We start from the raw sequence: 23,040 nt of genomic DNA, 5'->3' as shown, positions 1-23,040 counted from the left end.
TTTTCTCGGCCGTTTTATTTTGCATATGTTCATTTTTTCTTTCTTTTACTACCACCTTTGGCTATTCCAGTGGCTGGAAAGCACAAATAACTTTTTACACATTTCAGGAGACTCAAAAGATAGCTAGAAAACATGAAAAGTACCCTTAAAATGATCGCGGGATAAATTAGAATCGAAGTCTCGCGCGCTAACGTTCGCGTGCGAAACGGTTATTTATGACATCAAATTGGCGTGTGTGACATCAAATAATTCGAAGCAAAATGATATTCTGCCTTGCCGAACGGTTTTCAAGCAGCTAAAAGTGCGGAAAACTACGCCAATTCCCAAAGAAATGCGCCCGATCAACAACGGCAAAGCAAACAACACACGCGAGCCGTTGCATATTAACGGTCGACACGAATTCGAGCCGTCAAAACAATTCTATTCATGACTTGACTTGGAGAATGACGGAGGCTCGGACCGTTGTCTAGTTTAGTCAACGAACCACCAACACAACAATCGTAAGGTAGAAATCAACTCACGGTTTGGCCAGCACTTCTCCTGTTACTTTCCTTGTCCTTTGCTCTTTCCATACTGTAAGTCGACGAACGTTACTTCGAGGACAAACTTGGCGGGGATCGAGTCAATGATTGACCGCCTGCCGAAACAAACGCAAATCGGAAAAGCCACCTTCTTCAGTTCAGTACAACATGGATGCATGACAACACGAGTTCCAGCGCACTCGCCTTTTCAGTTGCAGCTGGAAATCCTTGCCTTGCTTGACACGTTCCTTCGTTGTTCACTGTGCCCAGTCGTCCAGCCCGGCCCGGCCAACTGACGAACAAAGCAAAGCGTCAATCATTAACCATCCACCATTCACAGGGCCAACACTTGCACTTTTTCGGGGGCGAGCGCGAACGCAGGCCCCCACTACCAGAAATTATACGCTCGAGTTACCCACATTTGGGGTAATCGCAAGGGTCAACCCGATCGAAGTGCAATGAAAGGGCCTCGCCTTGAGAGGACTGCCTCCTTGATCACAGTACCTCCCGCGTCAGGTAAGTATGAAAATTCTTGACGCGGGGGCCGTCAAAGGCAAACCTCCTTACCTCTATATCCTTGTGGTAGTGCTTTGCGGGCGTGCTAGAACCTCCAGCCTCACTTCTAGGCGGCTCTAGAGTAGCTTCCCTCCTCAGTCTGTGCCTGCCGACAGAGAAAAACGCCAGACATTAGTGTCAGGAGGAGGCTTTCTTTGATTTCTTTCTTTGATTGAATGAAGGTTTCTTCCCCGAGGGGAAGTGGGCCGCACTCGGAGGTAGTGCTATACCGAGGCAACCCGTGGCTGGGACGAGGCAAGCCTCTTTTCCACAGCCCAGTTCCAAAAATCAGTTTAATATATGAGCTGCTCAATGAGCAGCGTATCAGATATTAAGCTGATAAGAACAGATACTACACTTGATCTTAGCCAAAAGGCCGAGAAGCGATACCGGACCTTCCCTCCCCTAGGAGGGTGGTCCAGGGTTTCCCCCTTTGAGATATGGTGGTCAATATGCTGTCGCCGAGGGGCCTGGAGCCGACTGTAGGCCGACGCCATGGAGCAAGTTGCCGTCGTAGACGCACTTGTTCTACAACACAAGTCCACAAAAATCAGCAGCAAAGTTGATAACGTGCCTCCAGGGGTGAGTGAGATCAAACACCTTTTTGCCCTCCAAAACGAGGCAACATGTTAAAGACCTGTAATGACTCCGTTACTAAGATAGCGCTACAGACACAGGCAGAAAAAAAACGGCTACGTTATCAACATTCGCTCTCCACGTGCATACAACTTGCAGAGAAGTCAAGAAATGCCTGCTAAAAGATTGCTGGTTGCTATTATTGCTTTGCTTTTGCTTTGGTGGCTCGTTTAAAAGACTAAATTTTCAGCCCTTTCTCTTGTCTACGACCATACCACAGGGAAAGCACCGGTTCTCGTCCGATCACCGAAGTTAAGCCCTGTCGGGCGGGGTTAGTACTTGGATGGGTGACCGCCTGGGAATACCCCGTGTTGTAGACTTTTCATTTTCTCGGCCGTTTTATTTTGCATATGTTCATTTTTTCTTTCTTTTACTACCACCTTTGGCTATTCCAGTGGCTGGAAAGCACAAATAACTTTTTACACATTTCAGGAGACTCAAAAGATAGCTAGAAAACATGAAAAGTACCCTTAAAATGATCGCGGGATAAATTAGAATCGAAGTCTCGCGCGCTAACGTTCGCGTGCGAAACGGTTATTTATGACATCAAATTGGCGTGTGTGACATCAAATAATTCGAAGCAAAATGATATTCTGCCTTGCCGAACGGTTTTCAAGCAGCTAAAAGTGCGGAAAACTACGCCAATTCCCAAAGAAATGCGCCCGATCAACAACGGCAAAGCAAACAACACACGCGAGCCGTTGCATATTAACGGTCGACACGAATTCGAGCCGTCAAAACAATTCTATTCATGACTTGACTTGGAGAATGACGGAGGCTCGGACCGTTGTCTAGTTTAGTCAACGAACCACCAACACAACAATCGTAAGGTAGAAATCAACTCACGGTTTGGCCAGCACTTCTCCTGTTACTTTCCTTGTCCTTTGCTCTTTCCATACTGTAAGTCGACGAACGTTACTTCGAGGACAAACTTGGCGGGGATCGAGTCAATGATTGACCGCCTGCCGAAACAAACGCAAATCGGAAAAGCCACCTTCTTCAGTTCAGTACAACATGGATGCATGACAACACGAGTTCCAGCGCACTCGCCTTTTCAGTTGCAGCTGGAAATCCTTGCCTTGCTTGACACGTTCCTTCGTTGTTCACTGTGCCCAGTCGTCCAGCCCGGCCCGGCCAACTGACGAACAAAGCAAAGCGTCAATCATTAACCATCCACCATTCACAGGGCCAACACTTGCACTTTTTCGGGGGCGAGCGCGAACGCAGGCCCCCACTACCAGAAATTATACGCTCGAGTTACCCACATTTGGGGTAATCGCAAGGGTCAACCCGATCGAAGTGCAATGAAAGGGCCTCGCCTTGAGAGGACTGCCTCCTTGATCACAGTACCTCCCGCGTCAGGTAAGTATGAAAATTCTTGACGCGGGGGCCGTCAAAGGCAAACCTCCTTACCTCTATATCCTTGTGGTAGTGCTTTGCGGGCGTGCTAGAACCTCCAGCCTCACTTCTAGGCGGCTCTAGAGTAGCTTCCCTCCTCAGTCTGTGCCTGCCGACAGAGAAAAACGCCAGACATTAGTGTCAGGAGGAGGCTTTCTTTGATTTCTTTCTTTGATTGAATGAAGGTTTCTTCCCCGAGGGGAAGTGGGCCGCACTCGGAGGTAGTGCTATACCGAGGCAACCCGTGGCTGGGACGAGGCAAGCCTCTTTTCCACAGCCCAGTTCCAAAAATCAGTTTAATATATGAGCTGCTCAATGAGCAGCGTATCAGATATTAAGCTGATAAGAACAGATACTACACTTGATCTTAGCCAAAAGGCCGAGAAGCGATACCGGACCTTCCCTCCCCTAGGAGGGTGGTCCAGGGTTTCCCCCTTTGAGATATGGTGGTCAATATGCTGTCGCCGAGGGGCCTGGAGCCGACTGTAGGCCGACGCCATGGAGCAAGTTGCCGTCGTAGACGCACTTGTTCTACAACACAAGTCCACAAAAATCAGCAGCAAAGTTGATAACGTGCCTCCAGGGGTGAGTGAGATCAAACACCTTTTTGCCCTCCAAAACGAGGCAACATGTTAAAGACCTGTAATGACTCCGTTACTAAGATAGCGCTACAGACACAGGCAGAAAAAAAACGGCTACGTTATCAACATTCGCTCTCCACGTGCATACAACTTGCAGAGAAGTCAAGAAATGCCTGCTAAAAGATTGCTGGTTGCTATTATTGCTTTGCTTTTGCTTTGGTGGCTCGTTTAAAAGACTAAATTTTCAGCCCTTTCTCTTGTCTACGACCATACCACAGGGAAAGCACCGGTTCTCGTCCGATCACCGAAGTTAAGCCCTGTCGGGCGGGGTTAGTACTTGGATGGGTGACCGCCTGGGAATACCCCGTGTTGTAGACTTTTCATTTTCTCGGCCGTTTTATTTTGCATATGTTCATTTTTTCTTTCTTTTACTACCACCTTTGGCTATTCCAGTGGCTGGAAAGCACAAATAACTTTTTACACATTTCAGGAGACTCAAAAGATAGCTAGAAAACATGAAAAGTACCCTTAAAATGATCGCGGGATAAATTAGAATCGAAGTCTCGCGCGCTAACGTTCGCGTGCGAAACGGTTATTTATGACATCAAATTGGCGTGTGTGACATCAAATAATTCGAAGCAAAATGATATTCTGCCTTGCCGAACGGTTTTCAAGCAGCTAAAAGTGCGGAAAACTACGCCAATTCCCAAAGAAATGCGCCCGATCAACAACGGCAAAGCAAACAACACACGCGAGCCGTTGCATATTAACGGTCGACACGAATTCGAGCCGTCAAAACAATTCTATTCATGACTTGACTTGGAGAATGACGGAGGCTCGGACCGTTGTCTAGTTTAGTCAACGAACCACCAACACAACAATCGTAAGGTAGAAATCAACTCACGGTTTGGCCAGCACTTCTCCTGTTACTTTCCTTGTCCTTTGCTCTTTCCATACTGTAAGTCGACGAACGTTACTTCGAGGACAAACTTGGCGGGGATCGAGTCAATGATTGACCGCCTGCCGAAACAAACGCAAATCGGAAAAGCCACCTTCTTCAGTTCAGTACAACATGGATGCATGACAACACGAGTTCCAGCGCACTCGCCTTTTCAGTTGCAGCTGGAAATCCTTGCCTTGCTTGACACGTTCCTTCGTTGTTCACTGTGCCCAGTCGTCCAGCCCGGCCCGGCCAACTGACGAACAAAGCAAAGCGTCAATCATTAACCATCCACCATTCACAGGGCCAACACTTGCACTTTTTCGGGGGCGAGCGCGAACGCAGGCCCCCACTACCAGAAATTATACGCTCGAGTTACCCACATTTGGGGTAATCGCAAGGGTCAACCCGATCGAAGTGCAATGAAAGGGCCTCGCCTTGAGAGGACTGCCTCCTTGATCACAGTACCTCCCGCGTCAGGTAAGTATGAAAATTCTTGACGCGGGGGCCGTCAAAGGCAAACCTCCTTACCTCTATATCCTTGTGGTAGTGCTTTGCGGGCGTGCTAGAACCTCCAGCCTCACTTCTAGGCGGCTCTAGAGTAGCTTCCCTCCTCAGTCTGTGCCTGCCGACAGAGAAAAACGCCAGACATTAGTGTCAGGAGGAGGCTTTCTTTGATTTCTTTCTTTGATTGAATGAAGGTTTCTTCCCCGAGGGGAAGTGGGCCGCACTCGGAGGTAGTGCTATACCGAGGCAACCCGTGGCTGGGACGAGGCAAGCCTCTTTTCCACAGCCCAGTTCCAAAAATCAGTTTAATATATGAGCTGCTCAATGAGCAGCGTATCAGATATTAAGCTGATAAGAACAGATACTACACTTGATCTTAGCCAAAAGGCCGAGAAGCGATACCGGACCTTCCCTCCCCTAGGAGGGTGGTCCAGGGTTTCCCCCTTTGAGATATGGTGGTCAATATGCTGTCGCCGAGGGGCCTGGAGCCGACTGTAGGCCGACGCCATGGAGCAAGTTGCCGTCGTAGACGCACTTGTTCTACAACACAAGTCCACAAAAATCAGCAGCAAAGTTGATAACGTGCCTCCAGGGGTGAGTGAGATCAAACACCTTTTTGCCCTCCAAAACGAGGCAACATGTTAAAGACCTGTAATGACTCCGTTACTAAGATAGCGCTACAGACACAGGCAGAAAAAAAACGGCTACGTTATCAACATTCGCTCTCCACGTGCATACAACTTGCAGAGAAGTCAAGAAATGCCTGCTAAAAGATTGCTGGTTGCTATTATTGCTTTGCTTTTGCTTTGGTGGCTCGTTTAAAAGACTAAATTTTCAGCCCTTTCTCTTGTCTACGACCATACCACAGGGAAAGCACCGGTTCTCGTCCGATCACCGAAGTTAAGCCCTGTCGGGCGGGGTTAGTACTTGGATGGGTGACCGCCTGGGAATACCCCGTGTTGTAGACTTTTCATTTTCTCGGCCGTTTTATTTTGCATATGTTCATTTTTTCTTTCTTTTACTACCACCTTTGGCTATTCCAGTGGCTGGAAAGCACAAATAACTTTTTACACATTTCAGGAGACTCAAAAGATAGCTAGAAAACATGAAAAGTACCCTTAAAATGATCGCGGGATAAATTAGAATCGAAGTCTCGCGCGCTAACGTTCGCGTGCGAAACGGTTATTTATGACATCAAATTGGCGTGTGTGACATCAAATAATTCGAAGCAAAATGATATTCTGCCTTGCCGAACGGTTTTCAAGCAGCTAAAAGTGCGGAAAACTACGCCAATTCCCAAAGAAATGCGCCCGATCAACAACGGCAAAGCAAACAACACACGCGAGCCGTTGCATATTAACGGTCGACACGAATTCGAGCCGTCAAAACAATTCTATTCATGACTTGACTTGGAGAATGACGGAGGCTCGGACCGTTGTCTAGTTTAGTCAACGAACCACCAACACAACAATCGTAAGGTAGAAATCAACTCACGGTTTGGCCAGCACTTCTCCTGTTACTTTCCTTGTCCTTTGCTCTTTCCATACTGTAAGTCGACGAACGTTACTTCGAGGACAAACTTGGCGGGGATCGAGTCAATGATTGACCGCCTGCCGAAACAAACGCAAATCGGAAAAGCCACCTTCTTCAGTTCAGTACAACATGGATGCATGACAACACGAGTTCCAGCGCACTCGCCTTTTCAGTTGCAGCTGGAAATCCTTGCCTTGCTTGACACGTTCCTTCGTTGTTCACTGTGCCCAGTCGTCCAGCCCGGCCCGGCCAACTGACGAACAAAGCAAAGCGTCAATCATTAACCATCCACCATTCACAGGGCCAACACTTGCACTTTTTCGGGGGCGAGCGCGAACGCAGGCCCCCACTACCAGAAATTATACGCTCGAGTTACCCACATTTGGGGTAATCGCAAGGGTCAACCCGATCGAAGTGCAATGAAAGGGCCTCGCCTTGAGAGGACTGCCTCCTTGATCACAGTACCTCCCGCGTCAGGTAAGTATGAAAATTCTTGACGCGGGGGCCGTCAAAGGCAAACCTCCTTACCTCTATATCCTTGTGGTAGTGCTTTGCGGGCGTGCTAGAACCTCCAGCCTCACTTCTAGGCGGCTCTAGAGTAGCTTCCCTCCTCAGTCTGTGCCTGCCGACAGAGAAAAACGCCAGACATTAGTGTCAGGAGGAGGCTTTCTTTGATTTCTTTCTTTGATTGAATGAAGGTTTCTTCCCCGAGGGGAAGTGGGCCGCACTCGGAGGTAGTGCTATACCGAGGCAACCCGTGGCTGGGACGAGGCAAGCCTCTTTTCCACAGCCCAGTTCCAAAAATCAGTTTAATATATGAGCTGCTCAATGAGCAGCGTATCAGATATTAAGCTGATAAGAACAGATACTACACTTGATCTTAGCCAAAAGGCCGAGAAGCGATACCGGACCTTCCCTCCCCTAGGAGGGTGGTCCAGGGTTTCCCCCTTTGAATATGGTGGTCAATATGCTGTCGCCGAGGGGCCTGGAGCCGACTGTAGGCCGACGCCATGGAGCAAGTTGCCGTCGTAGACGCACTTGTTCTACAACACAAGTCCACAAAAATCAGCAGCAAAGTTGATAACGTGCCTCCAGGGGTGAGTGAGATCAAACACCTTTTTGCCCTCCAAAACGAGGCAACATGTTAAAGACCTGTAATGACTCCGTTACTAAGATAGCGCTACAGACACAGGCAGAAAAAAAACGGCTACGTTATCAACATTCGCTCTCCACGTGCATACAACTTGCAGAGAAGTCAAGAAATGCCTGCTAAAAGATTGCTGGTTGCTATTATTGCTTTGCTTTTGCTTTGGTGGCTCGTTTAAAAGACTAAATTTTCAGCCCTTTCTCTTGTCTACGACCATACCACAGGGAAAGCACCGGTTCTCGTCCGATCACCGAAGTTAAGCCCTGTCGGGCGGGGTTAGTACTTGGATGGGTGACCGCCTGGGAATACCCCGTGTTGTAGACTTTTCATTTTCTCGGCCGTTTTATTTTGCATATGTTCATTTTTTCTTTCTTTTACTACCACCTTTGGCTATTCCAGTGGCTGGAAAGCACAAATAACTTTTTACACATTTCAGGAGACTCAAAAGATAGCTAGAAAACATGAAAAGTACCCTTAAAATGATCGCGGGATAAATTAGAATCGAAGTCTCGCGCGCTAACGTTCGCGTGCGAAACGGTTATTTATGACATCAAATTGGCGTGTGTGACATCAAATAATTCGAAGCAAAATGATATTCTGCCTTGCCGAACGGTTTTCAAGCAGCTAAAAGTGCGGAAAACTACGCCAATTCCCAAAGAAATGCGCCCGATCAACAACGGCAAAGCAAACAACACACGCGAGCCGTTGCATATTAACGGTCGACACGAATTCGAGCCGTCAAAACAATTCTATTCATGACTTGACTTGGAGAATGACGGAGGCTCGGACCGTTGTCTAGTTTAGTCAACGAACCACCAACACAACAATCGTAAGGTAGAAATCAACTCACGGTTTGGCCAGCACTTCTCCTGTTACTTTCCTTGTCCTTTGCTCTTTCCATACTGTAAGTCGACGAACGTTACTTCGAGGACAAACTTGGCGGGGATCGAGTCAATGATTGACCGCCTGCCGAAACAAACGCAAATCGGAAAAGCCACCTTCTTCAGTTCAGTACAACATGGATGCATGACAACACGAGTTCCAGCGCACTCGCCTTTTCAGTTGCAGCTGGAAATCCTTGCCTTGCTTGACACGTTCCTTCGTTGTTCACTGTGCCCAGTCGTCCAGCCCGGCCCGGCCAACTGACGAACAAAGCAAAGCGTCAATCATTAACCATCCACCATTCACAGGGCCAACACTTGCACTTTTTCGGGGGCGAGCGCGAACGCAGGCCCCCACTACCAGAAATTATACGCTCGAGTTACCCACATTTGGGGTAATCGCAAGGGTCAACCCGATCGAAGTGCAATGAAAGGGCCTCGCCTTGAGAGGACTGCCTCCTTGATCACAGTACCTCCCGCGTCAGGTAAGTATGAAAATTCTTGACGCGGGGGCCGTCAAAGGCAAACCTCCTTACCTCTATATCCTTGTGGTAGTGCTTTGCGGGCGTGCTAGAACCTCCAGCCTCACTTCTAGGCGGCTCTAGAGTAGCTTCCCTCCTCAGTCTGTGCCTGCCGACAGAGAAAAACGCCAGACATTAGTGTCAGGAGGAGGCTTTCTTTGATTTCTTTCTTTGATTGAATGAAGGTTTCTTCCCCGAGGGGAAGTGGGCCGCACTCGGAGGTAGTGCTATACCGAGGCAACCCGTGGCTGGGACGAGGCAAGCCTCTTTTCCACAGCCCAGTTCCAAAAATCAGTTTAATATATGAGCTGCTCAATGAGCAGCGTATCAGATATTAAGCTGATAAGAACAGATACTACACTTGATCTTAGCCAAAAGGCCGAGAAGCGATACCGGACCTTCCCTCCCCTAGGAGGGTGGTCCAGGGTTTCCCCCTTTGAGATATGGTGGTCAATATGCTGTCGCCGAGGGGCCTGGAGCCGACTGTAGGCCGACGCCATGGAGCAAGTTGCCGTCGTAGACGCACTTGTTCTACAACACAAGTCCACAAAAATCAGCAGCAAAGTTGATAACGTGCCTCCAGGGGTGAGTGAGATCAAACACCTTTTTGCCCTCCAAAACGAGGCAACATGTTAAAGACCTGTAATGACTCCGTTACTAAGATAGCGCTACAGACACAGGCAGAAAAAAAACGGCTACGTTATCAACATTCGCTCTCCACGTGCATACAACTTGCAGAGAAGTCAAGAAATGCCTGCTAAAAGATTGCTGGTTGCTATTATTGCTTTGCTTTTGCTTTGGTGGCTCGTTTAAAAGACTAAATTTTCAGCCCTTTCTCTTGTCTACGACCATACCACAGGGAAAGCACCGGTTCTCGTCCGATCACCGAAGTTAAGCCCTGTCGGGCGGGGTTAGTACTTGGATGGGTGACCGCCTGGGAATACCCCGTGTTGTAGACTTTTCATTTTCTCGGCCGTTTTATTTTGCATATGTTCATTTTTTCTTTCTTTTACTACCACCTTTGGCTATTCCAGTGGCTGGAAAGCACAAATAACTTTTTACACATTTCAGGAGACTCAAAAGATAGCTAGAAAACATGAAAAGTACCCTTAAAATGATCGCGGGATAAATTAGAATCGAAGTCTCGCGCGCTAACGTTCGCGTGCGAAACGGTTATTTATGACATCAAATTGGCGTGTGTGACATCAAATAATTCGAAGCAAAATGATATTCTGCCTTGCCGAACGGTTTTCAAGCAGCTAAAAGTGCGGAAAACTACGCCAATTCCCAAAGAAATGCGCCCGATCAACAACGGCAAAGCAAACAACACACGCGAGCCGTTGCATATTAACGGTCGACACGAATTCGAGCCGTCAAAACAATTCTATTCATGACTTGACTTGGAGAATGACGGAGGCTCGGACCGTTGTCTAGTTTAGTCAACGAACCACCAACACAACAATCGTAAGGTAGAAATCAACTCACGGTTTGGCCAGCACTTCTCCTGTTACTTTCCTTGTCCTTTGCTCTTTCCATACTGTAAGTCGACGAACGTTACTTCGAGGACAAACTTGGCGGGGATCGAGTCAATGATTGACCGCCTGCCGAAACAAACGCAAATCGGAAAAGCCACCTTCTTCAGTTCAGTACAACATGGATGCATGACAACACGAGTTCCAGCGCACTCGCCTTTTCAGTTGCAGCTGGAAATCCTTGCCTTGCTTGACACGTTCCTTCGTTGTTCACTGTGCCCAGTCGTCCAGCCCGGCCCGGCCAACTGACGAACAAAGCAAAGCGTCAATCATTAACCATCCACCATTCACAGGGCCAACACTTGCACTTTTTCGGGGGCGAGCGCGAACGCAGGCCCCCACTACCAGAAATTATACGCTCGAGTTACCCACATTTGGGGTAATCGCAAGGGTCAACCCGATCGAAGTGCAATGAAAGGGCCTCGCCTTGAGAGGACTGCCTCCTTGATCACAGTACCTCCCGCGTCAGGTAAGTATGAAAATTCTTGACGCGGGGGCCGTCAAAGGCAAACCTCCTTACCTCTATATCCTTGTGGTAGTGCTTTGCGGGCGTGCTAGAACCTCCAGCCTCACTTCTAGGCGGCTCTAGAGTAGCTTCCCTCCTCAGTCTGTGCCTGCCGACAGAGAAAAACGCCAGACATTAGTGTCAGGAGGAGGCTTTCTTTGATTTCTTTCTTTGATTGAATGAAGGTTTCTTCCCCGAGGGGAAGTGGGCCGCACTCGGAGGTAGTGCTATACCGAGGCAACCCGTGGCTGGGACGAGGCAAGCCTCTTTTCCACAGCCCAGTTCCAAAAATCAGTTTAATATATGAGCTGCTCAATGAGCAGCGTATCAGATATTAAGCTGATAAGAACAGATACTACACTTGATCTTAGCCAAAAGGCCGAGAAGCGATACCGGACCTTCCCTCCCCTAGGAGGGTGGTCCAGGGTTTCCCCCTTTGAGATATGGTGGTCAATATGCTGTCGCCGAGGGGCCTGGAGCCGACTGTAGGCCGACGCCATGGAGCAAGTTGCCGTCGTAGACGCACTTGTTCTACAACACAAGTCCACAAAAATCAGCAGCAAAGTTGATAACGTGCCTCCAGGGGTGAGTGAGATCAAACACCTTTTTGCCCTCCAAAACGAGGCAACATGTTAAAGACCTGTAATGACTCCGTTACTAAGATAGCGCTACAGACACAGGCAGAAAAAAAACGGCTACGTTATCAACATTCGCTCTCCACGTGCATACAACTTGCAGAGAAGTCAAGAAATGCCTGCTAAAAGATTGCTGGTTGCTATTATTGCTTTGCTTTTGCTTTGGTGGCTCGTTTAAAAGACTAAATTTTCAGCCCTTTCTCTTGTCTACGACCATACCACAGGGAAAGCACCGGTTCTCGTCCGATCACCGAAGTTAAGCCCTGTCGGGCGGGGTTAGTACTTGGATGGGTGACCGCCTGGGAATACCCCGTGTTGTAGACTTTTCATTTTCTCGGCCGTTTTATTTTGCATATGTTCATTTTTTCTTTCTTTTACTACCACCTTTGGCTATTCCAGTGGCTGGAAAGCACAAATAACTTTTTACACATTTCAGGAGACTCAAAAGATAGCTAGAAAACATGAAAAGTACCCTTAAAATGATCGCGGGATAAATTAGAATCGAAGTCTCGCGCGCTAACGTTCGCGTGCGAAACGGTTATTTATGACATCAAATTGGCGTGTGTGACATCAAATAATTCGAAGCAAAATGATATTCTGCCTTGCCGAACGGTTTTCAAGCAGCTAAAAGTGCGGAAAACTACGCCAATTCCCAAAGAAATGCGCCCGATCAACAACGGCAAAGCAAACAACACACGCGAGCCGTTGCATATTAACGGTCGACACGAATTCGAGCCGTCAAAACAATTCTATTCATGACTTGACTTGGAGAATGACGGAGGCTCGGACCGTTGTCTAGTTTAGTCAACGAACCACCAACACAACAATCGTAAGGTAGAAATCAACTCACGGTTTGGCCAGCACTTCTCCTGTTACTTTCCTTGTCCTTTGCTCTTTCCATACTGTAAGTCGACGAACGTTACTTCGAGGACAAACTTGGCGGGGATCGAGTCAATGATTGACCGCCTGCCGAAACAAACGCAAATCGGAAAAGCCACCTTCTTCAGTTCAGTACAACATGGATGCATGACAACACGAGTTCCAGCGCACTCGCCTTTTCAGTTGCAGCTGGAAATCCTTGCCTTGCTTGACACGTTCCTTCGTTGTTCACTGTGCCCAGTCGTCCAGCCCGGCCCGGCCAACTGACGAACAAAGCAAAGCGTCAATCATTAACCATCCACCATTCACAGGGCCAACACTTGCACTTTTTCGGGGGCGAGCGCGAACGCAGGCCCCCACTACCAGAAATTATACGCTCGAGTTACCCACATTTGGGGTAATCGCAAGGGTCAACCCGATCGAAGTGCAATGAAAGGGCCTCGCCTTGAGAGGACTGCCTCCTTGATCACAGTACCTCCCGCGTCAGGTAAGTATGAAAATTCTTGACGCGGGGGCCGTCAAAGGCAAACCTCCTTACCTCTATATCCTTGTGGTAGTGCTTTGCGGGCGTGCTAGAACCTCCAGCCTCACTTCTAGGCGGCTCTAGAGTAGCTTCCCTCCTCAGTCTGTGCCTGCCGACAGAGAAAAACGCCAGACATTAGTGTCAGGAGGAGGCTTTCTTTGATTTCTTTCTTTGATTGAATGAAGGTTTCTTCCCCGAGGGGAAGTGGGCCGCACTCGGAGGTAGTGCTATACCGAGGCAACCCGTGGCTGGGACGAGGCAAGCCTCTTTTCCACAGCCCAGTTCCAAAAATCAGTTTAATATATGAGCTGCTCAATGAGCAGCGTATCAGATATTAAGCTGATAAGAACAGATACTACACTTGATCTTAGCCAAAAGGCCGAGAAGCGATACCGGACCTTCCCTCCCCTAGGAGGGTGGTCCAGGGTTTCCCCCTTTGAGATATGGTGGTCAATATGCTGTCGCCGAGGGGCCTGGAGCCGACTGTAGGCCGACGCCATGGAGCAAGTTGCCGTCGTAGACGCACTTGTTCTACAACACAAGTCCACAAAAATCAGCAGCAAAGTTGATAACGTGCCTCCAGGGGTGAGTGAGATCAAACACCTTTTTGCCCTCCAAAACGAGGCAACATGTTAAAGACCTGTAATGACTCCGTTACTAAGATAGCGCTACAGACACAGGCAGAAAAAAAACGGCTACGTTATCAACATTCGCTCTCCACGTGCATACAACTTGCAGAGAAGTCAAGAAATGCCTGCTAAAAGATTGCTGGTTGCTATTATTGCTTTGCTTTTGCTTTGGTGGCTCGTTTAAAAGACTAAATTTTCAGCCCTTTCTCTTGTCTACGACCATACCACAGGGAAAGCACCGGTTCTCGTCCGATCACCGAAGTTAAGCCCTGTCGGGCGGGGTTAGTACTTGGATGGGTGACCGCCTGGGAATACCCCGTGTTGTAGACTTTTCATTTTCTCGGCCGTTTTATTTTGCATATGTTCATTTTTTCTTTCTTTTACTACCACCTTTGCTATTCCAGTGGCTGGAAAGCACAAATAACTTTTTACACATTTCAGGAGACTCAAAAGATAGCTAGAAAACATGAAAAGTACCCTTAAAATGATCGCGGGATAAATTAGAATCGAAGTCTCGCGCGCTAACGTTCGCGTGCGAAACGGTTATTTATGACATCAAATTGGCGTGTGTGACATCAAATAATTCGAAGCAAAATGATATTCTGCCTTGCCGAACGGTTTTCAAGCAGCTAAAAGTGCGGAAAACTACGCCAATTCCCAAAGAAATGCGCCCGATCAACAACGGCAAAGCAAACAACACACGCGAGCCGTTGCATATTAACGGTCGACACGAATTCGAGCCGTCAAAACAATTCTATTCATGACTTGACTTGGAGAATGACGGAGGCTCGGACCGTTGTCTAGTTTAGTCAACGAACCACCAACACAACAATCGTAAGGTAGAAATCAACTCACGGTTTGGCCAGCACTTCTCCTGTTACTTTCCTTGTCCTTTGCTCTTTCCATACTGTAAGTCGACGAACGTTACTTCGAGGACAAACTTGGCGGGGATCGAGTCAATGATTGACCGCCTGCCGAAACAAACGCAAATCGGAAAGCCACCTTCTTCAGTTCAGTACAACATGGATGCATGACAACACGAGTTCCAGCGCACTCGCCTTTTCAGTTGCAGCTGGAAATCCTTGCCTTGCTTGACACGTTCCTTCGTTGTTCACTGTGCCCAGTCGTCCAGCCCGGCCCGGCCAACTGACGAACAAAGCAAAGCGTCAATCATTAACCATCCACCATTCACAGGGCCAACACTTGCACTTTTTCGGGGGCGAGCGCGAACGCAGGCCCCACTACCAGAAATTATACGCTCGAGTTACCCACATTTGGGGTAATCGCAAGGGTCAACCCGATCGAAGTGCAATGAAAGGGCCTCGCCTTGAGAGGACTGCCTCCTTGATCACAGTACCTCCCGCGTCAGGTAAGTATGAAAATTCTTGACGCGGGGGCCGTCAAAGGCAAACCTCCTTACCTCTATATCCTTGTGGTAGTGCTTTGCGGGCGTGCTAGAACCTCCAGCCTCACTTCTAGGCGGCTCTAGAGTAGCTTCCCTCCTCAGTCTGTGCCTGCCGACAGAGAAAAACGCCAGACATTAGTGTCAGGAGGAGGCTTTCTTTGATTTCTTTCTTTGATTGAATGAAGGTTTCTTCCCGAGGGGAAGTGGGCCGCACTCGGAGGTAGTGCTATACCGAGGCAACCCGTGGCTGGGACGAGGCAGCCTCTTTTCCACAGCCCAGTTCCAAAAATCAGTTTAATATATGAGCTGCTCAATGAGCAGCGTATCAGATATTAAGCTGATAAGAACAGATACTACACTTGATCTTAGCCAAAAGGCCGAGAAGCGATACCGGACCTTCCCTCCCCTAGGAGGGTGGTCCAGGGTTTCCCCCTTTGAGATATGGTGGTCAATATGCTGTCGCCGAGGGGCCTGGAGCCGACTGTAGGCCGACGCCATGGAGCAAGTTGCCGTCGTAGACGCACTTGTTCTACAACACAAGTCCACAAAAATCAGCAGCAAAGTTGATAACGTGCCTCCAGGGGTGAGTGAGATCAAACACCTTTTTGCCCTCCAAAACGAGGCAACATGTTAAAGACCTGTAATGACTCCGTTACTAAGATAGCGCTACAGACACAGGCAGAAAAAAAAACGGCTACGTTATCAACATTCGCTCTCCACGTGCATACAACTTGCAGAGAAGTCAAGAAATGCCTGCTAAAAGATTGCTGGTTGCTATTATTGCTTTGCTTTTGCTTTGGTGGCTCGTTTAAAAGACTAAATTTTCAGCCCTTTCTCTTGTCTACGACCATACCACAGGGAAAGCACCGGTTCTCGTCCGATCACCGAAGTTAAGCCCTGTCGGGCGGGGTTAGTACTTGGATGGGTGACCGCCTGGGAATACCCCGTGTTGTAGACTTTTCATTTTCTCGGCCGTTTTATTTTGCATATGTTCATTTTTTCTTTCTTTTACTACCACCTTTGCTATTCCAGTGGCTGGAAAGCACAAATAACTTTTTACACATTTCAGGAGACTCAAAAGATAGCTAGAAAACATGAAAAGTACCCTTAAAATGATCGCGGGATAAATTAGAATCGAAGTCTCGCGCGCTAACGTTCGCGTGCGAAACGGTTATTTATGACATCAAATTGGCGTGTGTGACATCAAATAATTCGAAGCAAAATGATATTCTGCCTTGCCGAACGGTTTTCAAGCAGCTAAAAGTGCGGAAAACTACGCCAATTCCCAAAGAAATGCGCCCGATCAACAACGGCAAAGCAAACAACACACGCGAGCCGTTGCATATTAACGGTCGACACGAATTCGAGCCGTCAAAACAATTCTATTCATGACTTGACTTGGAGAATGACGGAGGCTCGGACCGTTGTCTAGTTTAGTCAACGAACCACCAACACAACAATCGTAAGGTAAAATCAAACTCACGGTTTGGCCAGCACTTCTCCTGTTACTTTCCTTGTCCTTTGCTCTTTCCATACTGTAAGTCGACGAACGTTACTTCGAGACAAACTTGGCGGGGATCGAGTCAATGATTGACCGCCCTGCCGAAACAAACGCAAATCGGAAAGCCACCTTCTTCAGTTCAGTACAACATGGATGCATGACAACACGAGTTCCAGCGCACTCGCCTTTTCAGTTGCAGCTGGAAATCCTTGCCTTGCTTGACACGTTCCTTCGTTGTTCACTGTGCCCAGTCGTCCAGCCCGGCCCGGCCAACTGACGAACAAAGCAAAGCGTCAATCATTAACCATCCACCATTCACAGGGCCAACACTTGCACTTTTCGGGGGCGAGCGCGAACGCAGGCCCCCACTACCAGAAATTATACGCTCGAGTTACCCACATTTGGGGTAATCGCAAGGGTCAACCCGATCGAAGTGCAATGAAAGGGCCTCGCCTTGAGAGGACTGCCTCCTTGATCACAGTACCTCCCGCGTCAGGTAAGTATGAAAATTCTTGACGCGGGGGCCGTCAAAGGCAAACCTCCTTACCTCTATATCCTTGTGGTAGTGCTTTGCGGGCGTGCTAGAACCTCCAGCCTCACTTCTAGGCGGCTCTAGAGTAGCTTCCCTCCTCAGTCTGTGCCTGCCGACAGAGAAAAACGCCAGACATTAGTGTCAGGAGGAGGCTTTCTTTGATTTCTTTCTTTGATTGAATGAAGGTTTCTTCCCGAGGGAAGTGGGCCGCACTCGGAGGTAGTGCTATACCGAGGCAACCCGTGGCTGGGACGAGGCAAGCCTCTTTTCCACAGCCCAGTTCCAAAAATCAGTTTAATATATGAGCTGCTCAATGAGCAGCGTATCAGATATTAAGCTGATAAGAACAGATACTACACTTGATCTTAGCCAAAAGGCCGAGAAGCGATACCGGACCTTCCCTCCCCTAGGAGGGTGGTCCAGGGTTTCCCCCTTTGAGATATGGTGGTCAATATGCTGTCGCCGAGGGCCTGGAGCCGACTGTAGGCCGACGCCATGGAGCAAGTTGCCGTCGTAGACGCACTTGTTCTACAACACAAGTCCACAAAAATCAGCAGCAAAGTTGATAACGTGCCTCCAGGGGTGAGTGAGATCAAACACCTTTTTGCCCTCCAAAACGAGGCAACATGTTAAAGACCTGTAATGACTCCGTTACTAAGATAGCGCTACAGACACAGGCAGAAAAAAAACGGCTACGTTATCAACATTCGCTCTCCACGTGCATACAACTTGCAGAGAAGTCAAGAAATGCCTGCTAAAAGATTGCTGGTTGCTATTATTGCTTTGCTTTTGCTTTGGTGGCTCGTTTAAAAGACTAAATTTTCAGCCCTTTCTCTTGTCTACGACCATACCACAGGGAAAGCACCGGTTCTCGTCCGATCACCGAAGTTAAGCCCTGTCGGGCGGGGTTAGTACTTGGATGGGTGACCGCCTGGGAATACCCCGTGTTGTAGACTTTTCATTTTCTCGGCCGTTTTATTTTGCATATGTTCATTTTTTCTTTCTTTTACTACCACCTTTGGCTATTCCAGTGGCTGGAAAGCACAAATAACTTTTTACACATTTCAGGAGACTCAAAAGATAGCTAGAAAACATGAAAAGTACCCTTAAAATGATCGCGGGATAAATTAGAATCGAAGTCTCGCGCGCTAACGTTCGCGTGCGAAACGGTTATTTATGACATCAAATTGGCGTGTGTGACATCAAATAATTCGAAGCAAAATGATATTCTGCCTTGCCGAACGGTTTTCAAGCAGCTAAAAGTGCGGAAAACTACGCCAATTCCCAAAGAAATGCGCCCGATCAACAACGGCAAAGCAAACAACACACGCGAGCCGTTGCATATTAACGGTCGACACGAATTCGAGCCGTCAAAACAATTCTATTCATGACTTGACTTGGAGAATGACGGAGGCTCGGACCGTTGTCTAGTTTAGTCAACGAACCACCAACACAACAATCGTAAGGTAGAAATCAACTCACGGTTTGGCCAGCACTTCTCCTGTTACTTTCCTTGTCCTTTGCTCTTTCCATACTGTAAGTCGACGAACGTTACTTCGAGGACAAACTTGGCGGGGATCGAGTCAATGATTGACCGCCTGCCGAAACAAACGCAAATCGGAAAAGCCACCTTCTTCAGTTCAGTACAACATGGATGCATGACAACACGAGTTCCAGCGCACTCGCCTTTTCAGTTGCAGCTGGAAATCCTTGCCTTGCTTGACACGTTCCTTCGTTGTTCACTGTGCCCAGTCGTCCAGCCCGGCCCGGCCAACTGACGAACAAAGCAAAGCGTCAATCATTAACCATCCACCATTCACAGGGCCAACACTTGCACTTTTTCGGGGGCGAGCGCGAACGCAGGCCCCCACTACCAGAAATTATACGCTCGAGTTACCCACATTTGGGGTAATCGCAAGGGTCAACCCGATCGAAGTGCAATGAAAGGGCCTCGCCTTGAGAGGACTGCCTCCTTGATCACAGTACCTCCCGCGTCAGGTAAGTATGAAAATTCTTGACGCGGGGCCGTCAAAGGCAAACCTCCTTACCTCTATATCCTTGTGGTAGTGCTTTGCGGGCGTGCTAGAACCTCCAGCCTCACTTCTAGGCGGCTCTAGAGTAGCTTCCCTCCTCAGTCTGTGCCTGCCGACAGAGAAAAACGCCAGACATTAGTGTCAGGAGGAGGCTTTCTTTGATTTCTTTCTTTGATTGAATGAAGGTTTCTTCCCCGAGGGGAAGTGGGCCGCACTCGGAGGTAGTGCTATACCGAGGCAACCCGTGGCTGGGACGAGGCAAGCCTCTTTTCCACAGCCCAGTTCCAAAAATCAGTTTAATATATGAGCTGCTCAATGAGCAGCGTATCAGATATTAAGCTGATAAGAACAGATACTACACTTGATCTTAGCCAAAAGGCCGAGAAGCGATACCGGACCTTCCCTCCCCTAGGAGGGTGGTCCAGGGTTTCCCCCTTTGAGATATGGTGGTCAATATGCTGTCGCCGAGGGGCCTGGAGCCGACTGTAGGCCGACGCCATGGAGCAAGTTGCCGTCGTAGACGCACTTGTTCTACAACACAAGTCCACAAAAATCAGCAGCAAAGTTGATAACGTGCTCCAGGGGTGAGTGAGATCAAACACCTTTTTGCCCTCCAAAACGAGGCAACATGTTAAAGACCTGTAATGACTCCGTTACTAAGATAGCGCTACAGACACAGGCAGAAAAAAACGGCTACGTTATCAACATTCGCTCTCCACGTGCATACAACTTGCAGAGAAGTCAAGAAATGCCTGCTAAAAGATTGCTGTTGCTATTATTGCTTTGCTTTTGCTTTGGTGGCTCGTTTAAAAGACTAAATTTTCAGCCCTTTCTCTTGTCTACGACCATACCACAGGGAAAGCACCGGTTCTCGTCCGATCACCGAAGTTAAGCCCTGTCGGGCGGGGTTAGTACTTGGATGGGTGACCGCCTGGGAATACCCCGTGTTGTAGACTTTTCATTTTCTCGGCCGTTTTATTTTGCATATGTTCATTTTTTCTTTCTTTTACTACCACCTTTGGCTATTCCAGTGGCTGGAAAGCACAAATAACTTTTACACATTTCAGGAGACTCAAAAGATAGCTAGAAAACATGAAAAGTACCCTTAAAATGATCGCGGGATAAATTAGAATCGAAGTCTCGCGCGCTAACGTTCGCGTGCGAAACGGTTATTTATGACATCAAATTGGCGTGTGTGACATCAAATAATTCGAAGCAAAATGATATTCTGCCTTGCCGAACGGTTTTCAAGCAGCTAAAAGTGCGGAAAACTACGCCAATTCCCAAAGAAATGCGCCCGATCAACAACGGCAAAGCAAACAACACACGCGAGCCGTTGCATATTAACGGTCGACACGAATTCGAGCCGTCAAAACAATTCTATTCATGACTTGACTTGGAGAATGACGGAGGCTCGGACCGTTGTCTAGTTTAGTCAACGAACCACCAACACAACAATCGTAAGGTAGAAATCAACTCACGGTTTGGCCAGCACTTCTCCTGTTACTTTCCTTGTCCTTTGCTCTTTCCATACTGTAAGTCGACGAACGTTACTTCGAGGACAAACTTGGCGGGGATCGAGTCAATGATTGACCGCCTGCCGAAACAAACGCAAATCGGAAAAGCCACCTTCTTCAGTTCAGTACAACATGGATGCATGACAACACGAGTTCCAGCGCACTCGCCTTTTCAGTTGCAGCTGGAAATCCTTGCCTTGCTTGACACGTTCCTTCGTTGTTCACTGTGCCCAGTCGTTCCAGCCCGGCCCGGCCAACTGACGAACAAAGCAAAGCGTCAATCATTAACCATCCACCATTCACAGGGCCAACACTTGCACTTTTTCGGGGGCGAGCGCGAACGCAGGCCCCCACTACCAGAAATTATACGCTCGAGTTACCCACATTTGGGGTAATCGCAAGGGTCAACCCGATCGAAGTGCAATGAAAGGGCCTCGCCTTGAGAGGACTGCCTCCTTGATCACAGTACCTCCCGCGTCAGGTAAGTATGAAAATTCTTGACGCGGGGGCCGTCAAAGGCAAACCTCCTTACCTCTATATCCTTGTGGTAGTGCTTTGCGGGCGTGCTAGAACCTCCAGCCTCACTTCTAGGGCGGCTCTAGAGTAGCTTCCCTCCTCAGTCTGTGCCTGCCGACAGAGAAAACGCCAGACATTAGTGTCAGGAGGAGGCTTTCTTTGATTTCTTTCTTTGATTGAATGAAGGTTTCTTCCCCGAGGGGAAGTGGCCGCACTCGGAGGTAGTGCTATACCGAGGCAACCCGTGGCTGGGACGAGGCAAGCCTCTTTTCCACAGCCCAGTTCCAAAAATCAGTTTAATATATGAGCTGCTCAATGAGCAGCGTATCAGATATTAAGCTGATAAGAACAGATACTACACTTGATCTTAGCCAAAAGGCCGAGAAGCGATACCGGACCTTCCCTCCCCTAGGAGGGTGGTCCAGGGTTTCCCCCTTTGAGATATGGTGGTCAATATGCTGTCGCCGAGGGGCCTGGAGCCGACTGTAGGCCGACGCCATGGAGCAAGTTGCCGTCGTAGACGCACTTGTTCTACAACACAAGTCCACAAAAATCAGCAGCAAAGTTGATAACGTGCCTCCAGGGGTGAGTGAGATCAAACACCTTTTTGCCCTCCAAAACGAGGCAACATGTTAAAGACCTGTAATGACTCCGTTACTAAGATAGGCGCTACAGACACAGGCAGAAAAAAAACGGCTACGTTATCACATTCGCTCTCCACGTGCATACAACTTGCAGAGAAGTCAAGAAATGCCTGCTAAAAGATTGCTGGTTGCTATTATTGCTTTGCTTTTGCTTTGGTGGCTCGTTTAAAAGACTAAATTTTCAGCCCTTTCTCTTGTCTACGACCATACCACAGGGAAAGCACCGGTTCTCGTCCGATCACCGAAGTTAAGCCCTGTCGGGCGGGGTTAGTACTTGGATGGGTGACCGCCTGGGAATACCCCGTGTTGTAGACTTTTCATTTTCTCGGCCGTTTTATTTTGCATATGTTCATTTTTTCTTTCTTTTACTACCACCTTTGGCTATTCCAGTGGCTGGAAAGCACAAATAACTTTTTACACATTTCAGGAGACTCAAAAGATAGCTAGAAAACATGAAAAGTACCCTTAAAATGATCGCGGGATAAATTAGAATCGAAGTCTCGCGCGCTAACGTTCGCGTGCGAAACGGTTATTTATGACATCAAATTGGCGTGTGTGACATCAAATAATTCGAAGCAAAATGATATTCTGCCTTGCCGAACGGTTTTCAAGCAGCTAAAAGTGCGGAAAACTACGCCAATTCCCAAAGAAATGCGCCCGATCAACAACGGCAAAGCAAACAACACACGCGAGCCGTTGCATATTAACGGTCGACACGAATTCGAGCCGTCAAAACAATTCTATTCATGACTTGACTTGGAGAATGACGGAGGCTCGGACCGTTGTCTAGTTTAGTCAACGAACCACCAACACAACAATCGTAAGGTAGAAATCAACTCACGGTTTGGCCAGCACTTCTCCTGTTACTTTCCTTGTCCTTTGCTCTTTCCATACTGTAAGTCGACGAACGTTACTTCGAGGACAAACTTGGCGGGGATCGAGTCAATGATTGACCGCCTGCCGAAACAA

General features: G+C 48.2%; 33 non-coding genes across 33 annotated transcripts; 11 read left to right on the top strand and 22 right to left on the bottom strand.

Moving 5' to 3' along the window:
* Positions 1 to 881: 881 nt before the first annotated feature.
* On the bottom strand, positions 882 to 1,045 carry LOC145465364 (U1 spliceosomal RNA). The gene has a single exon (XR_014041580.1). It is a non-coding gene; the product is annotated as a U1 spliceosomal RNA (small nuclear RNA).
* Positions 1,046 to 1,272: 227 nt separating this feature from the next.
* On the bottom strand, positions 1,273 to 1,464 carry LOC145465956 (U2 spliceosomal RNA). The gene has a single exon (XR_014041747.1). It is a non-coding gene; the product is annotated as a U2 spliceosomal RNA (small nuclear RNA).
* Positions 1,465 to 1,913: 449 nt separating this feature from the next.
* On the top strand, positions 1,914 to 2,032 carry LOC145466173 (5S ribosomal RNA). Its single transcript, XR_014041833.1, has one exon. It is a non-coding gene; the product is annotated as a 5S ribosomal RNA (ribosomal RNA).
* Positions 2,033 to 2,918: 886 nt separating this feature from the next.
* LOC145465359 (U1 spliceosomal RNA) lies at positions 2,919 to 3,082 on the bottom strand. Its single transcript, XR_014041577.1, has one exon. It is a non-coding gene; the product is annotated as a U1 spliceosomal RNA (small nuclear RNA).
* Positions 3,083 to 3,309: 227 nt separating this feature from the next.
* On the bottom strand, positions 3,310 to 3,501 carry LOC145465951 (U2 spliceosomal RNA). Its single transcript, XR_014041746.1, has one exon. It is a non-coding gene; the product is annotated as a U2 spliceosomal RNA (small nuclear RNA).
* A 449-nt stretch (positions 3,502 to 3,950) lies between these two features.
* Positions 3,951 to 4,069, top strand: LOC145466099 (5S ribosomal RNA). Its single transcript, XR_014041816.1, has one exon. It is a non-coding gene; the product is annotated as a 5S ribosomal RNA (ribosomal RNA).
* Positions 4,070 to 4,955: 886 nt separating this feature from the next.
* Positions 4,956 to 5,119, bottom strand: LOC145465352 (U1 spliceosomal RNA). The gene has a single exon (XR_014041575.1). It is a non-coding gene; the product is annotated as a U1 spliceosomal RNA (small nuclear RNA).
* Positions 5,120 to 5,346: 227 nt separating this feature from the next.
* LOC145465944 (U2 spliceosomal RNA) lies at positions 5,347 to 5,538 on the bottom strand. Its single transcript, XR_014041745.1, has one exon. It is a non-coding gene; the product is annotated as a U2 spliceosomal RNA (small nuclear RNA).
* Positions 5,539 to 5,987: 449 nt separating this feature from the next.
* On the top strand, positions 5,988 to 6,106 carry LOC145466027 (5S ribosomal RNA). Its single transcript, XR_014041796.1, has one exon. It is a non-coding gene; the product is annotated as a 5S ribosomal RNA (ribosomal RNA).
* Positions 6,107 to 6,992: 886 nt separating this feature from the next.
* On the bottom strand, positions 6,993 to 7,156 carry LOC145465345 (U1 spliceosomal RNA). Its single transcript, XR_014041574.1, has one exon. It is a non-coding gene; the product is annotated as a U1 spliceosomal RNA (small nuclear RNA).
* Positions 7,157 to 7,383: 227 nt separating this feature from the next.
* Positions 7,384 to 7,575, bottom strand: LOC145465937 (U2 spliceosomal RNA). Its single transcript, XR_014041742.1, has one exon. It is a non-coding gene; the product is annotated as a U2 spliceosomal RNA (small nuclear RNA).
* A 448-nt stretch (positions 7,576 to 8,023) lies between these two features.
* Positions 8,024 to 8,142, top strand: LOC145465973 (5S ribosomal RNA). The gene has a single exon (XR_014041751.1). It is a non-coding gene; the product is annotated as a 5S ribosomal RNA (ribosomal RNA).
* An 886-nt stretch (positions 8,143 to 9,028) lies between these two features.
* On the bottom strand, positions 9,029 to 9,192 carry LOC145465338 (U1 spliceosomal RNA). Its single transcript, XR_014041573.1, has one exon. It is a non-coding gene; the product is annotated as a U1 spliceosomal RNA (small nuclear RNA).
* A 227-nt stretch (positions 9,193 to 9,419) lies between these two features.
* Positions 9,420 to 9,611, bottom strand: LOC145465931 (U2 spliceosomal RNA). The gene has a single exon (XR_014041738.1). It is a non-coding gene; the product is annotated as a U2 spliceosomal RNA (small nuclear RNA).
* A 449-nt stretch (positions 9,612 to 10,060) lies between these two features.
* Positions 10,061 to 10,179, top strand: LOC145465909 (5S ribosomal RNA). The gene has a single exon (XR_014041734.1). It is a non-coding gene; the product is annotated as a 5S ribosomal RNA (ribosomal RNA).
* An 886-nt stretch (positions 10,180 to 11,065) lies between these two features.
* LOC145465325 (U1 spliceosomal RNA) lies at positions 11,066 to 11,229 on the bottom strand. Its single transcript, XR_014041571.1, has one exon. It is a non-coding gene; the product is annotated as a U1 spliceosomal RNA (small nuclear RNA).
* A 227-nt stretch (positions 11,230 to 11,456) lies between these two features.
* On the bottom strand, positions 11,457 to 11,648 carry LOC145465926 (U2 spliceosomal RNA). The gene has a single exon (XR_014041737.1). It is a non-coding gene; the product is annotated as a U2 spliceosomal RNA (small nuclear RNA).
* Positions 11,649 to 12,097: 449 nt separating this feature from the next.
* Positions 12,098 to 12,216, top strand: LOC145465842 (5S ribosomal RNA). The gene has a single exon (XR_014041716.1). It is a non-coding gene; the product is annotated as a 5S ribosomal RNA (ribosomal RNA).
* An 886-nt stretch (positions 12,217 to 13,102) lies between these two features.
* LOC145465318 (U1 spliceosomal RNA) lies at positions 13,103 to 13,266 on the bottom strand. Its single transcript, XR_014041567.1, has one exon. It is a non-coding gene; the product is annotated as a U1 spliceosomal RNA (small nuclear RNA).
* A 227-nt stretch (positions 13,267 to 13,493) lies between these two features.
* LOC145465920 (U2 spliceosomal RNA) lies at positions 13,494 to 13,685 on the bottom strand. Its single transcript, XR_014041736.1, has one exon. It is a non-coding gene; the product is annotated as a U2 spliceosomal RNA (small nuclear RNA).
* A 449-nt stretch (positions 13,686 to 14,134) lies between these two features.
* On the top strand, positions 14,135 to 14,253 carry LOC145465767 (5S ribosomal RNA). Its single transcript, XR_014041695.1, has one exon. It is a non-coding gene; the product is annotated as a 5S ribosomal RNA (ribosomal RNA).
* Positions 14,254 to 15,137: 884 nt separating this feature from the next.
* Positions 15,138 to 15,300, bottom strand: LOC145465775 (U1 spliceosomal RNA). The gene has a single exon (XR_014041696.1). It is a non-coding gene; the product is annotated as a U1 spliceosomal RNA (small nuclear RNA).
* A 226-nt stretch (positions 15,301 to 15,526) lies between these two features.
* On the bottom strand, positions 15,527 to 15,717 carry LOC145466265 (U2 spliceosomal RNA). Its single transcript, XR_014041855.1, has one exon. It is a non-coding gene; the product is annotated as a U2 spliceosomal RNA (small nuclear RNA).
* Positions 15,718 to 16,167: 450 nt separating this feature from the next.
* On the top strand, positions 16,168 to 16,286 carry LOC145465692 (5S ribosomal RNA). The gene has a single exon (XR_014041679.1). It is a non-coding gene; the product is annotated as a 5S ribosomal RNA (ribosomal RNA).
* Positions 16,287 to 17,169: 883 nt separating this feature from the next.
* On the bottom strand, positions 17,170 to 17,333 carry LOC145465311 (U1 spliceosomal RNA). The gene has a single exon (XR_014041566.1). It is a non-coding gene; the product is annotated as a U1 spliceosomal RNA (small nuclear RNA).
* Positions 17,334 to 17,558: 225 nt separating this feature from the next.
* Positions 17,559 to 17,750, bottom strand: LOC145465916 (U2 spliceosomal RNA). Its single transcript, XR_014041735.1, has one exon. It is a non-coding gene; the product is annotated as a U2 spliceosomal RNA (small nuclear RNA).
* A 448-nt stretch (positions 17,751 to 18,198) lies between these two features.
* On the top strand, positions 18,199 to 18,317 carry LOC145465611 (5S ribosomal RNA). The gene has a single exon (XR_014041657.1). It is a non-coding gene; the product is annotated as a 5S ribosomal RNA (ribosomal RNA).
* An 886-nt stretch (positions 18,318 to 19,203) lies between these two features.
* On the bottom strand, positions 19,204 to 19,367 carry LOC145465307 (U1 spliceosomal RNA). Its single transcript, XR_014041564.1, has one exon. It is a non-coding gene; the product is annotated as a U1 spliceosomal RNA (small nuclear RNA).
* Positions 19,368 to 19,593: 226 nt separating this feature from the next.
* LOC145465903 (U2 spliceosomal RNA) lies at positions 19,594 to 19,785 on the bottom strand. The gene has a single exon (XR_014041732.1). It is a non-coding gene; the product is annotated as a U2 spliceosomal RNA (small nuclear RNA).
* Positions 19,786 to 20,231: 446 nt separating this feature from the next.
* On the top strand, positions 20,232 to 20,350 carry LOC145465540 (5S ribosomal RNA). Its single transcript, XR_014041637.1, has one exon. It is a non-coding gene; the product is annotated as a 5S ribosomal RNA (ribosomal RNA).
* Positions 20,351 to 21,236: 886 nt separating this feature from the next.
* On the bottom strand, positions 21,237 to 21,400 carry LOC145465300 (U1 spliceosomal RNA). Its single transcript, XR_014041562.1, has one exon. It is a non-coding gene; the product is annotated as a U1 spliceosomal RNA (small nuclear RNA).
* A 226-nt stretch (positions 21,401 to 21,626) lies between these two features.
* On the bottom strand, positions 21,627 to 21,818 carry LOC145466258 (U2 spliceosomal RNA). Its single transcript, XR_014041853.1, has one exon. It is a non-coding gene; the product is annotated as a U2 spliceosomal RNA (small nuclear RNA).
* A 449-nt stretch (positions 21,819 to 22,267) lies between these two features.
* LOC145465473 (5S ribosomal RNA) lies at positions 22,268 to 22,386 on the top strand. Its single transcript, XR_014041610.1, has one exon. It is a non-coding gene; the product is annotated as a 5S ribosomal RNA (ribosomal RNA).
* Positions 22,387 to 23,040: the final 654 nt, after the last annotated feature.

Source organism: Orbicella franksi, chromosome 1 (genome assembly GCF_964199315.1).
Source record: "Orbicella franksi chromosome 1, jaOrbFran1.1, whole genome shotgun sequence".
Taxonomy (NCBI): domain Eukaryota; kingdom Metazoa; phylum Cnidaria; class Anthozoa; order Scleractinia; family Merulinidae; genus Orbicella; species Orbicella franksi.
This window is presented reverse-complemented; position numbering and strand designations above follow the sequence as displayed.